Genomic DNA, 15,570 nt, shown 5'->3' with positions numbered 1-15,570 from the left:
TATCCCTCTGGGGTCTACTTCTGGTTGCAGCTTTCCTTTGAGGCACTCATCGCCTTTGAAAGCATCCCCATATGCTTTTAAAATTGTCTCCATTGTCCACGGAACGCCCCGTTTTGCTTCTTGCACTGCAGCTATAAAATTCTGACACTATATCCTGATCAGATCCATGGCTTCTATAGCTGTATACCCCAAGAGAGGTCTGGAGTGCTTACCATCCACCACCACAAACTTCAGTTGATACTATGAGGTCACATATTCCTATAGGCTACATGAGGGATCGGCAACCTTTGACACACGGCCCGCCAGAGTAAGCACCCCGGCGGGCCGGGCTGATTTGTTTACCTGCCGCATCCACAGATTCAGCTGATTGCAGCTCCCACTGGCCGCGGTTCGCCACTCCAGGCCAATGGGGGCAGCGGGAAGCAGCGGCTAGCACATACCTCGGCCCACGCCGCTTCCCGCAGCCCTCATTGGCCTGGAGCGGTGAACTGCGGCCAGTGGGAGATGCGATCGGCTAAACCTGTGGACGCGGCAGGTAAACAAATCAGCCTGGCCTGCCAGGGGGCTTACCCTGGTGTGCCGCGTGCCAAAGGTTACCAATCCCTGGGCTACATTATGCTCCCACTGTACATTAGCAGACTGCGCCTTCCCTTTGTAATGAGTGTGTTTGAGTCCAGTTCACACTGAGGAATCACATTGCAGGAAGCCCCACCATCCAGCTGAAATCGCAGAGGGCATTTCACTATTAACAGAGTTGCATGTACAGAGGTTGGTGTTGTCCTTTGTTTCCTTTGTGTCCCAGCAGCCTGAACCTGATATGCTCTTGGACCAGGGCCGGCTCCAGGCACCAGCTTACCAAGCAGGTGCTTGGGGCGGCCACTTCGGAGAGGGGCGGCAGGTCCAGCTGTTCGGCGGCAATTCGGCGGACGGTCCCCCACTCCTGCTCGGAGCAAAGGACCTCCCGCCGAATTGCCGCCGCAGATCGCGATCGCGGCTTTTTGTTTCGTTTTGTTTTGTTTGTTTGGCTGCCCTGTCTTGGACTCATGTCATCACTGCTGTCCATTTCCCTCTTGTACAAGTCTGACTGAATCTTTGAGACCTTACTCTGCTCTTGCATACACTGACAAAATGGCTCAAATTGCCATATGCAATACTGTCCTAGCTCAGGGCACTGCTCCTTTACCAGCTCATGCTTTCTCCCAAAGTAAATGCATCTCACTATGGGTATGATATCCTGGCCACCTGCTCTCCTTTTCTGTTGTCTCATCTCATGTACTTCTTGGGGTGTTGTGCCTCCTAGGGCTTTCATCCTGTCTTTTGTGGCTTCTACTGCATGCCCCATATTTAAGCATCTGTCTAATATGGGATCATCTTCCTGAGCAGCCGCTCCCACAGGTGGTGATCCCAACTGCCACAGTCCCGACTAAGGAAGTCTGTCTAGTCCCCATATATATATAAAACAGTAGCATAGGGGTCTATCTCCACACCCCTTCAAACTGGTCTCTAGTGAAAAACCTGTGTTGCTCCACAGTTTCGTTTTGCTGTGGGGAGCAACAGGTCTCCAGGGCTCTTAGGACTGTAGTGAGGCTGGAGGCAATGGTGAGCTTCAAAGTGGTGCAGATTTCTCTGCCTTGTTCTCCAATAAGGTAAAATAATAGTTTACCTTTCCTGCTGTTTTCATTCTCTTCCATGGCCAGGATTGCACATTGATTAGCTAGTATTTTTGATAAAATCTTTGTATCATGATTCAGCAGTGATATGGCCTATAAGAGGTGCATACAGATAAGGTCTTTTCCAACTTTAGGGAGAACAATAGTAGCTTCTTTCATAGATTGTGGAAGTTCCTCGACAATTAAAGGTACCCCCCAATATAAATATCTTGAAACATTTAACTGAAAATCAATCAGATCCTGGAGTTTTATCACTTTTCATCCTTGCAATTGCCTCTACAATTTCTTCTGTTACTTCTTTCTCTAAAGGTTCTTTATCAATTTTATACATCTTTGGCAAGCCTGCTGTATTTCTAGATAATTTTGAATACCTTCAGAGCTTGGAGTATCTGAAGTATATATACCTTTATAATAAGCAGCAAAAGTGACACATTTCATTAGGATGAACAACTATCTTTTGCTGATTGTTTTGCTACTGGATGCCTTTAGAGTTCGAAGCCAATAACTTATCACTTTTATTTCCTTTTTTGTAAAACATCCGTATATCTAATGGCTTTTTCAGTAGTCTGTCATCAACATATGCAATTTCCCCCTAATATTAATGAATTATCTATATACTTTTTTTGAACCTATGTTTTAATGAATCTCTTGTAACCTTTTTATGTCCTATTCTGCTTTTAATTGTTCTTGACTTATTTCTCTTTTCAAATGAAAGGATCTGCTAACCAACTGATCCCTAAATACTTCTTTACCTGCCTCCTATAGTAGAACTCTCTTTATATTGTTCTGCAGATTAATCTTTGTCCTGGAGAAGCAAAAATTCATGTTCCAAAAAAGTGATCTTTGGGACCCATCCAAACTATCAATTATTGCTTCCAATGGGACATGATCTGACCATGTAATAGGGCCAATTTTTCCCTCATTTCTTTAAGGATTTAAAGATTAACACTAAATCTATTATTGTATATAAATTATGACTGACTAGAATGTATAATCTCATTCTGCTGGATGCAATTCTCTCCAGCAATCTGAAACAGAATTATTGGTATAGAAAGTCTAATGCTGCATTTGTTTCCTTAGCTAATTTTTTTATCAGCTCTGTCCCAGTAAGGAATCAGTGTACAATTGAAGTCTCCTCCAAATATAATTTCCCTTTCCCATAATAATGTTGCAACATTTTAAAGAAATCCTTTAAAAAGTTATTTGCTTTTGACTCATAGTATATACTGAGCCCACTGTTATTACTAAGCCAGCAATTGTACCCTTTAATAAAATAAACCATCCCTCCTTATTCTTAAACTGATATTTAATCTGAAAAGTTACATGTTTAGCAAATATTATGCCCATTCTTCTTTTCTCTGGTCATGAAGCAGTTGAACCCCTCCCCAAATCCCTGCCCCGGCCCCACCTCTTCCCCCGAGCGCGCCACGTTCCTCCTCCTCCTCCCTCCTCCCTCCCAGCGCATGCTGCCGCGAAACAGCTGTTTCGCAGCGCAAGCGCTGGGAGCCAGGGGGAAAAAGTGGGCACACGGTGCACTCAGGGGAAGAGGCGAAGCAGAGGCGGAGGTGAGCTGAGGCAGAGGGGCGTGGCGGGGAGCTGCTCATGACCATAATTTGCCCCTCCTAAAAAATGAACTTCTTGAAGTTAAATCATTTCAGTGGGTTGGAGGGGTTTAACGAGTAACAAAAGGGGAGGGTAAAAAGATGGAAGATACGAGGACTCATTTAGCACAGAATCAAGATGTTGAGTACAAAATTAATCAAGGAACCAAAGGACAGGAAGAGAAGGAATTATTTAATTATCTACAAACCAATGCTAGGAGCCTTGGTAACAAACAAGAGGAATTAGAATTGCTCATTTATTAGAATGAATTCAAGCTAGATACTATTACTGAAACTTGGTGGGATGATTCACATAACTGGAACATTAAAATCAATTATTACAACCTATTTAAGAAAGATCAAGTGGGTAAAAGCTAAACTGAATCTCACTCTCTAAGCAGGGGGAAGGAATGCCAAATCCCAGTGAAGAAGAGAGGGGGTGGGGGTAGGTGGTCTTACAGAGGCGCCGACTCCGTGGGTGCTCCAGGGCTGGAGCACCCACGGGGAAAAATTGGTGGGTGCTCTGCACCCACCGGCAGCTCCCTGCCACGCCCCTCTGCCTCAGCTCACCTCCGCTTTGCCTCTTCCCCTGAGTGCGCCGCGTGCCCACTTTCTCCCTCTAGCTCCCAGCGCTTGCGCTGCAAAATGGCTGTTTCGTGGCGGCACGCGCTGGGAGGGAGGGGGGAGGAGGAGGAACGTGGCGCGCTCGGGGGAAGAGGTGGGGCCGGGGCAGGGATTTGGGGAGGGGTTCAATAGGGGCAGGGAGGGGGCGGAGTTGGGGTGCGGACTTTGGGGAAGGGGTTGGAATGGGGGCAGGGCAGGGGTGGAGTTGGGGCGGGGCGAGGGGGGCACGAGCACCAGGAAAAGTTGATGCCTATGTGTTCTTATATGGTGGTGTAGGTACTGCCTAAGGAGTTCTAGACATCATTTGGACCTCCTGTCTCCACTGTTTAAAGAGGTAGCTGATTAGCATCAGTTGAGAGTCCCTGTTTTGTTCAGTGATCACTAGAGCTGAAGTCACTGATAACCAGGTCTGGGTGCTGAACCTTACACCTGTCGTGGGACAGTGTTGCAGTGAAAGTGACTGCACAGCTTGCACTAGCAATGAGGTTCCCCACTATCTGCTGAAGTCATTGAGAGCTGGATTATGTGTTGGAACTTCAGAATGTTATGTCACGGTAGAGAAGCAGGTGGCAGAGTGAACGATGTAGCAGAGAGGCAGCTGCAGCAGAGTGAACAGTGGCAGCCATGGGCAGCAATGGCAAAGTGAATCGCAGCAACTGTGAGGCAGTTGCAGCAGTGGCTGCAGCAGCAGAGGCATTGCTCGATGCCTTCACCTTCCCCAGGGTGGAAGGTGAACCTCTGTGAATGCACCTCTGAACTCTGGGTCTCCACTAACCAAGGACAGCAACTGTGAGTGGGTACAACAGAGGAGGAGGAGGAGGAAGAGGTGTGTGTTAAGGGACATTTGTTTGTTGGGCTTTCACACTGCAAAGTGAGAAACTGAAGCAAAGAATAATGCCCAACATACTGTGTGGTGGGTGTTTGCCTATCGTCACATGCTTTTGAATTATGGTTGTGGTGTTTTGCCAAATTAATGTTGGGTCCCCTTTCCCCTTTTAATCAAAGATCATTTTGTTGTACACAGACTTAATGCTTGTGAGAGGGGAAGTATTACCCCTTAGAAGCACCCAGCGGTGTTATTTCGTTTTCCCAGATTACTTGGTGGGGCCTTGAGCCAGTTCCATTTTGTGTTGTTAAGAGAAACCACTAGACATTGAACCTGGCCCTTGTTGTTGCCGATTTCACCTGGCAGAAGGGTTACAGATGTAAATGGTAGAATTACATATAATAATGCAGAAAAGGCAGATGTGTTCAATAAATATTTCTGTTCTGTATTTGGGAAAAGACTGATGATATAGTCTCACCATATGATGATAACACTCTGTTCCACTAGTATCTCAGGTGGATGTTAAACAACAGCTGCTCAAGTTAGACATTTGAATCTGCAAGTCCAGATAACTTGCATCCAAGAGTTTTAAAAGAGCTAGCTGAGAAACTAGACTGTTTTTATTGATTTTCAATAAGTCTTGGAACACTAGGGAAGTTCCAATAGACTGGAAGAAAACTAATGTTGTGCATATTTAAAAAGGATAAAGAGGTTGACCTAGGTAATTATTGGCCTGTCAGTCTGACATTGATCCTGTGCAAGATAATGGAGTAGCAGATAAAGGATTCAATTAATAAAGAATTAAAGAAGGGTAACATAATTTAATGCCAATCAACATTGGTTTATGGCAAATAGATCATGTCAAACTAAATTATTTTTTATGAGATTACATGTTTGGTTGATAGAAGTAATAGTGTTAATGTAATATACTCAGACTTCTGTAATGCATTTGATTTTGTACACATGACATTTTGATTAAAACCTAGAATTAGATACAGTTAACATGGCACATATTAAATGGATTAAAATCTGGCTAACTGATAGGTCTCAAAATGTAACTATAAACAGGGAATCATCATGGAAAGGGTGTATTTCTAGTGGGTCCCTCAAGGATTGGTTCTTGGCCCTAACATTTGTATTAATGACCTGGAAGAAAACATAAAATCATCACTGATAAAGTTTGTAGATGACACAAAATTGGGGGAATGGTAAATAATGAAGAGGACAGGTCACTGATTCAGAGCAATCTGGATTACATGGTAAACTGAGTGCAAGCAAACAATGTGTGTTATGTTCACATCTAGGATCAAGGAATGTAAGCCAGACTTACTCGATGGGGGACTATATTCTGGGAAGCAGTGACTTTGAAAAAGATTTAGGGTTTATGGTGGATTATCAGCTGAACATGAGCTCTCAGTGTGATACTGTGGCCAACATGCACTCACTCCCTTGATGAATAAACAGGGGAATCTCGAGTAGGAATATAGAGGTTATTTTACCTCCGTATTTGGCACTGCTGCAACTGCTGCTGGGAGTACTGTGACCACAATTCAAGAAGGATGTAGAGAAATTGGAGAGGATTCAGAAAAGAGCCAAAAGAATGATTAAAGGATTAGAAAACCTGGTTTATAGTGATAGATTAAATCTATTTAGCTTAACAAAGAGAAGGTTAAGGGGTGACTTGATTACAGTCTATAAGTAATTACATGGGGACAAATATTTACTAATGGGCTCTTCAGTCTAGTAGAGAAAGGTATAACAGGATCCAATGGCTGGCAGTTGAAGCTAAACAAATTCAGACTGAAAATAAGGTGTACATTTACAGTGAGCATGATTAACCATTGGAACAATTTACCAAGAGTTGTGGTGGATTCTCCATCACTGACAAAAATTTTAAATCAAGATTGGATATTTTTCAAAACTATATGCTCTGGGATTATGTGGGGGAAGTTCTATGGCCCGTGTTATACAGGAGGACAGAGTAGATGATCACTATTGTCCTTCCTGTCTTTAATCGATGAATCTATAATGGAGGCCCCCTTACTGAAAACTTCCTGCACCAACAGTCCCTGTATGATACAGCTATGGGCTGTTTAGATTCAGCACCTCAGCTGAACCCATATGTTGTGATATCACATAGAGAGAGAGGCTGTGAGGTAACCCGGGCACAACCCATTTAAATTGTGCAGTAAATTACACATCGGTAAATTGATGTAATTTACATGATGACAGAATGGAAGGATGGGGCTGCACCAGAAAAAGCAAATAGTGTGTGTGTGCAGGTTGTTTACTTTATTCTGCTTAAATCCCACCTTTCCACACCCTCAGTGTGTAATTTTTCATCAGCCTTCTGTACTAAATCTGCCAACAAAAATGCCAGCTTTGGATAGTGGTTTGTACTGCGGACAACTTTCCACTATGAATACCAATTCAGCTTTCCACATAAACCACAAATATCTTTCAGATTGTAACAACTTTTGTTTACTACTGAACTGGGTCAGAATTAGATTAGCAAACTTTAACTATGTCACCCTCTCTTTTGAATCCTTTCACTACTTCACTCTTCTCTATCGTATAAAACATAAGCTTCTTGTCTTCACTTTCAAGTCTTTCACGACCTATCCCTACCTTACCTATCATCTCTCATTCAGTATTGAAAGGTTAACTCTGACCTCAGATTGGTCCATGATGTCAGCCTCTCTCATCCACTTGTTAAATTTTCAAACAAGCACCCTCATCCTAGGACAAGCTCCCAGTAAACATCTGCAAAACCAACTCATTATCACCCTTCAAACTCTCCTTTGCCATGAGGTCTACAAAAGCATTGTCAACCTTAGGCTGCTCAGGTGCTGAGACCATAGCCTACCATGCTGACCATAATGTCTCATTGTTTCTTTGTATCCCCCATCTGTCTGTGGTCTCTTGTCTTATGCTTAGACTATAAACTCTTTGGGGCAGGGATTATCTTTTTGTTCTGTGTTTGTACAGCGCCTAGCACAATGGGGACCTACTCCATGGCTGAGGATTCTAGGCACTATGATAATACATACAATGATAATAATTAATAACTTATTACCAATGACCACGCCTCTCTCTTCTAATTCAACGATAGTTGATTCTACCCACTAGACATGCCCCGCTCTTCAATCACCAATTCCGTTCATTCTCCTTCTCATCCAGGTTTCTAGACAGTTTGTATAATTTTCCTAATGTTTCCTAATAGACATAAGAAGAACCTGTTTGTCTTTATTCTTTATAATAGTTAAAATTTTAATTTAGAAACGGAAATTAGAGCCTAAAACTTTCTAAAAATGCTGTGTCCAGAAAATCATTCTTTCCTTTTTGCCCTCTCTCCTCATTATACTTAGATTTTGCAGACATCTGGATCATCACCTATGATATTATGTATGTAAATGTGAACCGAAGTCTATGCACAACAACATAGGTTAAGGAAAGTTTCATCTTAAATCATAAGTTCACTTGTATTTAGATATGTAAACCAGATACTAGAATGTTAATGTATTTTTCCTTTATTATAGCTTTTAAAAAAGGAATAATGTAATCTGATTATTAATACAATAGTCCAGGGATCAGCAACCTTTGGCACGTGGCCCATCAGGAAAATCCGCTGGCGGGCCGGGCTGGTTTGTTTACCTGCAGCGTCCGCAGGTTCGGTCGATCACAGCTCTTGCTGGCCGCGGTTCACCGTTCCAGGCCAATGGGGGCTGCAGGAAGCGGTGTGGGCCAAGGAATGTGCTGGCTGCCGCTTCCCGCAGCCCCCATTGGCCTGGAACGGTTAACCGTAGCCAGTGGGAGCTGCGATTTGCCAAACCTGCGGACGCTGCAGGTAAACAAACCATTCCGGCCCACCGGTGGATTTCCCTGATGGGCCGCGTGCCAAATGTTGCCGACTCCTGCAATAGTCCATCAGGATCTGCTGTTATTAAATTCCATTAAATTTAGGCTTGGATGGATTAGATTTTTATGTGAAAATATCAGTAAACATTGATTTCACCATACATACACAAACTGATGAAAAAATATTTCCATCTATGATCATCTAAATTTCCAGATAGGCAAAGTAAGAAAAATGTTGCTTGAGAATTTATCAGAGTTTTGATTTAAGGATATTTACACTGTATATTTTGACATTTGATGTTGAGAATTCATGTTTTAATGGATTAACTTTTAACGGTTTAGGTTTAACTTTTTGAATCTCAAAGTCCACCAAACAATTACTGTCAGGTTCCTCTACAATTTCCCACAATTTGAAAATATAAATTGATTAAAAAAGGCTTAAAACGCATAATTTTGTACAACTGTGAAAATTTAAATAGATACAAATCAAAATGTTTAAAAATAAACATCAGTATTATTTGTCAAAATTTAAAAAAATATCAAATTCTCCAAAACCTAATTGCATTAGTCAGAGCTCAGTTACTTAACAGTTACACTCCTTCCATCATCCATACACATACGTGGCTAGATAATCTGTGTATTCTGAGTGTTTATAGCAGCAAAATAATCTTCATTATTTTGCTAACCCTTATACAATTTGTCTTGCTAATGTTCAGGGAATATTCTTTTTTCTCTAGTATACTGATGGCTAAGTGTACACTGTGCTAGTCCCAGTAATTATGCATATTAAAATCTTTAAGAAAGAGCAGTATCTGCTTTTTAAGACAGCAATATTTTGGCCAATGGATTTTTTTTATTGCCAAAGGAATTAGTTTATAATATGACTAAAAAATTTGCAAACTTCCAACTTTTAAGTCAAAACTGCTTTTTATGTAAAGTGAATTACTGCAAAAATGTCTGAAATCTCAACCAAAGCTGTTAAACCACCAGTTGATAAAATAAAGTAAAACATTTGTCAGATTTATTAGTGAGGAGAGCAAATTTGACCTTTAAAGGATCCTTCCAATTAATTTTAAAATATAGTCTAAAAACAATACATTTTATTTAAAAAAAACAGTTAAGGTTGTTGTGTGACATCACCATACTTACCTATCAGATCATTTACAAAATCCAAGCACTTATAAGCAAAGAAAAATAATCCAAGACATATTAAACCGTATATGTAACATAATACATTTTTAACGTATTCTATACAAAACATAAATATGTTATTCTTATCAAGTGTAAACAAACACCTTTTTCAGTACAACACAATCTTTATTCCGACCCATGGCATTTTTAATGTGTTATATTGATTTTTGTATAATTTTAAGGAATACTTTTACGTTTAAAGTATTATATTTATAGACAGAATATTTTTATAAAATAGTTATAATTACTCGAGATTTACAATGCTGTATATGTTGCTTTATAGGAAAACATATAACAATTATGGACCAAATCATCAGTTTGTTGTCTAACCCATAATAAAGGGTGGTACTTTGTTGTGCTGCTCCTGGAAAACCACAGTAAGTCACAATCTCTCTGCTGCTCTGGGAAGGGATAAACTATCCAGGTCTCTATACTTGTAGTATATTTTCCCTGATGTGTCAACTTAACTACACCACGTGTGGAATCAAGGTTCCACCCACCTGGGTGAAGGCGGGGACAGAGTGGTTCTGCAAAGCCTGCTTCCCTTGCATGAAAAAAGCAGAGGTATGTGGCACTGGTAGAAAAGAGTAAAAGGATCCCTTACGACCCCCCTGCTCCCTTCTAGCAGCGAGCAGGATGGGCCATAGTCTGGCTATATGTATATGGACTTGTATCTGAAGCTGATAAATGTCTCATTAATGTGTACATATGTAGGGCCAGATTCTGCCACCCTTATGTTAAGTAGTACAGTGCTTTGCAATAAATCCCATTGATTTAAATGGTACTATTTGTGTCAGTAACTAAGTAAGAAGTTCACAATCTGGCCATGTTTATATTTCTTCTTTAGAAAGGTTGTGTATTGAGATTACAGATGAAATAATTGTATTTATTTTGTGTCAGAGTTAAGACTGTTCTGTTGTGATAAAAAGTGCATTTCTTAATACTTGATCAAAATAATGTGTTTATGTTTATTATGTAGGCAACCTAAGATTAATTATATCTTTAACTTTTCATTTCCTTGCTCTTAAGAGCTTGGGTTTTGTAAATGATGTGATCGGTATCTATACTACTGTGGCTTGCCAACTTTAACTGTTCTTTTAAAAACAATTTTAAGAAAATTCTTAGGGCTTCCAAAAATTGCTCATACATCTTTCTTTTGTCCACGTAAATTAAAATAGTTTTAAACATTTAAATAAATGACAGACAGGCATCAGATTATTAAATTACCATGGAGTGAGCTGTACTGCCCTACTTAATAGTGACTACTACTTCTCCATAATATACATAGAAAAAGCAATGAAGGGCATGGGAGAAGAATTATCTTAAAACTATGTTCTACATCTTTTAAAAAAACAACAAAAATTCAATTCCATTAAGGGCTCCAACCCCCAAAACAGAAGTCAGTGCTTACCCAACCACAAATTGTTCCTGCAACACTTGCAATTTCTGCTCCATTTCCCCCTCTATATTGTTCTTTTAAACTGTCAAAAGCAAACAATGAAATAAAGTAATTTAGACTCTTATGTGTATACTTACACAGACATTCACTACATGTGGAGTGTTTCAACTTTTTTTAATTTTGTAACTTTTCAATTGCAAATACCCCACGCACACTGAATTGTGGAGTAGCTCTGTGGAATAGCTCATAGTGAGTATGGCACTGGGGATCTGGAGTAACCCCAACTCTGTGACAGCTCTGTGGGGGCAGGGACCAGTCGGGGTGAGGCTGGCACTGGCACGAGGTAGGTACCCGGCTCTGTGGGGCAGGGACCAGTCGGGGTGAGGCTGGCACTGGCACAGGGTAGGTACCTGGCTCTGTGGGGCAGGGAGCAGTCGGGGTGAGGCTGGCACTGGCACGGGGTAGGTACCCGGCTCTGTGGGGGCAGGGACCAGTCGGGGTGAGGCTGGCACTGGCACGGGGTAGGTCCCCGGCTCTGTGGGGCAGGGAGCAGTCGGGGTGAAGCTGGCACTGGCACGGCGTAGGTACCTGGCTCTGTGGCAGTGCCCGCTGCAGGGATGCTCACGTCGGGTGGGTGCTGGCGGTGGAGTCGCCTCCAGACCCCGGTGCTGCTCAGCTTCGGACGCAGCGCGGGATCCGCCCGCCGCTCTCGCTGCTCCCCAGGGCGGACAGGGGCAGTTACCAGCCTGGCTCCTGCTCTGCTCCTCCGAGCGTGCGTGCGCCGCCGCAGCGCGGTCCCAGGTCCCCGGCACCCGCGACCCAGCCGCGCCGTCCCGCCCCGGCTGCCGCCTTCCCGCACCCCGCGGCGGTTACAGGACAGGCCCGGCGGCTTCTCCCGTTACCAGGGCAACGCGAAAGGCCAACAGGAGGAGGCGCGTTGCGGGGGGAGCGGGCTGAAGGGCGAGGGCGGGCGGGGCAGGACCGGGCTGAGGAAAGGAGCTGGGGCGGGACCGGGGAAAGGGTCAGGCTCAGGGTCTGAGACCAGCGGAGTTGCAGGGGACGGGGCAGGAGGCGGGTCACAGAGTGAGGGGGCGGGGCGGTGAGGGGAGTGGGCAGCGAATTGGGCTGAGTGTGAGGGGACGGGGCAGGCAATGACAGGGTTGGGATGGGGAGGGGGCTGAGTGTGAGGGTTCGGGCAGGCAATGACAGGGTTGGGATGGGGAGAGGAGGGGGCGGAGTGTGAGGGTTTGGGGGCAGGCAGGTGAGGGCTCCGGCTCGGGGGTGCAGGCTGTAGGGTGGGGATGGAGATGAGGGGTTCAGGGTTCAGGAGGGGGCTGCTGGTTGTGGCAAGGGGGTTGGAGTGCAGGGGGGTGAGGGCTCCATCTGGGGGTGTGGGCTCTGGGGTGGGGTTGGCGATGAGGGGCCCAGGAGGGGGCTCCAAGCTGGGTGTGGAGCAGAGGAGTTCAGGGTGTGGGAGGGGGCTCTGGGCTTGAGCAGGGGGTTGGGGTGCAGGAGGGGGTGAGGATTCCATATGGGAGTGCAGGCTCTGGGGTGGGGCCGGGGATGAGGGGTTTGGGTGCAGGAGCGGGCTCTGGGTTTGGGGGGGGGGCTCAGAGCTAGGGTTGGGGCTCGGGGTTGGGGCACGGGCTTACCTTCAGTGGCGCCCACTCAGTGGCACGGCGTGGGGGGTAAGGCAGGCATCCTGCCTGTCCTGGCACCGCAGACCACGCTGCGCCCGGGAAGCGGCCAGCAGGTCTGGCTCCTAGGTGGAGGCGTGGCAGAAGGCTCTGTGTGCTGCTCTCGCCCGCAGGCATCGCCCTCGCAGCTCCCATTGGCCACAGTTCCCAGCCAATGGGAGCGTGGAGCTGGTGCTTGTAGCGGGTGCAATGTGCGGAGCCCTGTGGCCCCCCCTGCCTAGGAGCTGGACCTGCTGGCCACTTTCGGGGTGCAGCACAGAGTCAGGACAGGTAGGGTTAGCCTGCCTTAGCTCCGCAGCACCGCAGACCAAACTTTTAACGGCCTGGTTGGTGGTGCTGACTGGAGCCGCCAGGGTCCCTTTTCGATCAGGTGTTCTGGTCAAAAACTGGACACCTGGTCACCCTACCTGTCACACTCTGCCCTGTCTCCCAACCCCTGATCTCACTGCCCAAGGCCTACCATGCCCTGCTCCTCACACTCAGTACTGTTCCTTCACCGTCCCAACCCTGTCACTGCCTGCCCCAAACTCTTATATTCAGCCCCCTCCCAAGCCTGCTATTGCCTGCCCTGAACCATGAGGCGAACTGAGGCAGCCACCTCAGGTGCCAGACTGGGGGGGGGGTGCCACTAGGACCCAGAGTGTAGAAAATTGTGTCTGCTGCTGGTGCATATGTATTCTCTCTGCTCTAGATGCACGGAGATGGTGGAGTGCTGTGCTGGAGGAAGGAGGGAACAAGAGATATAACAGGCAGGCAGGAGAAAAGGTGAGAGGGACTAACAGAAAACAGCAGGAGCTGCAGGGAGAGAGAGGAGGAGGAGGAGTCTCTTATGTACCTCTCTAGCACCCCCAGGAGCCTGGACTGATTAACACCAGCTTCTCAGGAAGCTTCCTGTTTCTTGATGCTTCCCTGAACCCACTTGAGGAGAACAGGCAGTCAACTGAAGTAGTAGGAGCCAGTTAGGCCCTTAAGACCCTGATATCTTCCCTCACTCAGGCCCTGCTACCAGCCTGCTTATTTGTCCCCTTCACTTGAGTGTTGAGAGCCACTATAGCTGGCACAGAACAGCAGTCATGAGTGAAAGAAGAAAATGCCCCTCTGGGGCAGCATTTAGAAAAAGAAAGAAAGCAAAGGAAGCTTTTCTATCTAAGCAGGAAGGAGGTCTCCTGAGATACATAGACACAAATGTTCACGGTGAGCCTTTCACGGTGAGCCTTCCAGCCCCAGTGAGGATGTGAGTGGTGAGGAGATGCCTGATCTTCCAGTTAGTCAGAGTGCAGGTGACCTGGTAGCTACTCCAGCATCCATATCTTCATCTCAAATGGATGTAACCATGCACATTCCTGAAGAAAAGTGTAGATCAGAGAAGAGTGTGATGGAAGTGCAAGAAACAGCTGCTGCAGAGTTTAATTCCTTAAGTCTAGATGATCCAGGACTGTGGACCCACTTGAGCAGTAGCCTGAGGGACTTCCTTGTACTGCATGGGCCACAGCAAGTGAAAAACTTCATGTTCCCCAAAGACAATGAAAATAGAAGTTTCCATCCAACATATTTCTGGCATGAAATCCCCAATGGTGACAAAGTGGAGAGGCCATGGCTTATGTACTCAAAAACCCAGAATGCTGCATACTGTTTCTGTTGCAAACTCTTCCAGTCTAACGTTCCAGTCACATTGGGTTCTACAGGAACAAAGGACTGGAAAAATCTAGCTAGAAATCTGGCATGCCACGAGAAGGCAGCAAATCACCAGAGAGCATTCCATAGGTGGAAAGAGCTTGAGATGAGACTAAGGTTAAAGGCCCCATAGATTATCAGCATCAAGAGAAGATTTCATCAGAGTCTCTTTACTGGCAAAATGTTCTGAAAAGGCTCATTGCCATTGTGAGAATGCTTGCTACCCAAAATCTAGCACTGCGTGGCACTTCAGATCAGCTCTATTTGCCAAACAATGGAAACTTCCTTAAAATTGTGGCGCTGATGGCTGAGTTTGATGCTGTACTCCAGGAGCATCTAAGAAGAGTCACCACCCAAGAAATGTACACACACCACTACCTTGGAAAAACAATTCAAAATAAGATCATACAGTTACTTACATACCCTCACATTCTGCTCCCTCCCTTCCCCATCCCAACCCTGTCACTACCTGCCCCATCCCCTCACACTCAGCCCCCATCCTCTCAAAATCACACCCTCCTTCCTAACCATGTTCTTTACAAAAAAGTCAGTCTTTAAAGACTAGCTAATAATAAAATGAAATGCAAAATTTCCAAAAAGTTTGCTCCCCTCCCCCCATTCTTTAGCTCAGCGTTTACTAAGGCCTGGTCTACACTACGAGTTTAGATCGAATTTAGCAGCGTTAAATCGAATTAACCCTGCACCCGTCCACATAACGAAGCCATTTACTTCGACATAAAGGGCTCTTAAAATCAATTTCTCTACTCCTCCCCGATGAAGGGAGTAGCGCCGAAATCGACATTGCCGGTTCGAATTAGGGTTAGTGTGGGCGCAATTCGACGGTATTGGCCTCCGGGAGCTATCCCACAGTGCACCATTGTGACCGCTCTGGACAGCAATCTGAACTCGGATGCACTGGCCAGGTAGACAGGAAAAGCCCCGCGAACTTTTGAATTTCATTTCCTGTTTGCCCAGCGTGGAGAGCAAAGGTGACCACGCAGAGCTCATCTGCACAGGTAACCATGCAGTC

At 45.2% G+C, this 15,570-nt stretch overlaps 1 protein-coding gene across 1 annotated transcript in view; it reads right to left on the bottom strand.

Annotated features, from left to right (window-relative positions):
• DEUP1 (deuterosome assembly protein 1) overlaps nt 1-11,219 on the bottom strand; it is a 74,142-nt gene extending 62,923 nt beyond the window's left edge. The window contains 1 exon segment of the mRNA XM_026651682.1: nt 11,182-11,219. The gene's annotated coding sequence lies outside the window, so the exon portion shown is untranslated.
• Between the last annotated feature and the right edge of the window lie 4,351 nt (nt 11,220-15,570).

This window comes from Terrapene carolina, unplaced genomic scaffold (genome assembly GCF_002925995.2).
Source record: "Terrapene carolina triunguis isolate 2854851 unplaced genomic scaffold, T_m_triunguis-2.0 Scaffold97, whole genome shotgun sequence".
Taxonomy (NCBI): domain Eukaryota; kingdom Metazoa; phylum Chordata; order Testudines; family Emydidae; genus Terrapene; species Terrapene triunguis.
Note: the sequence above shows the minus strand (reverse complement) of the source record. Positions and strands in the feature narration are given on the sequence as shown.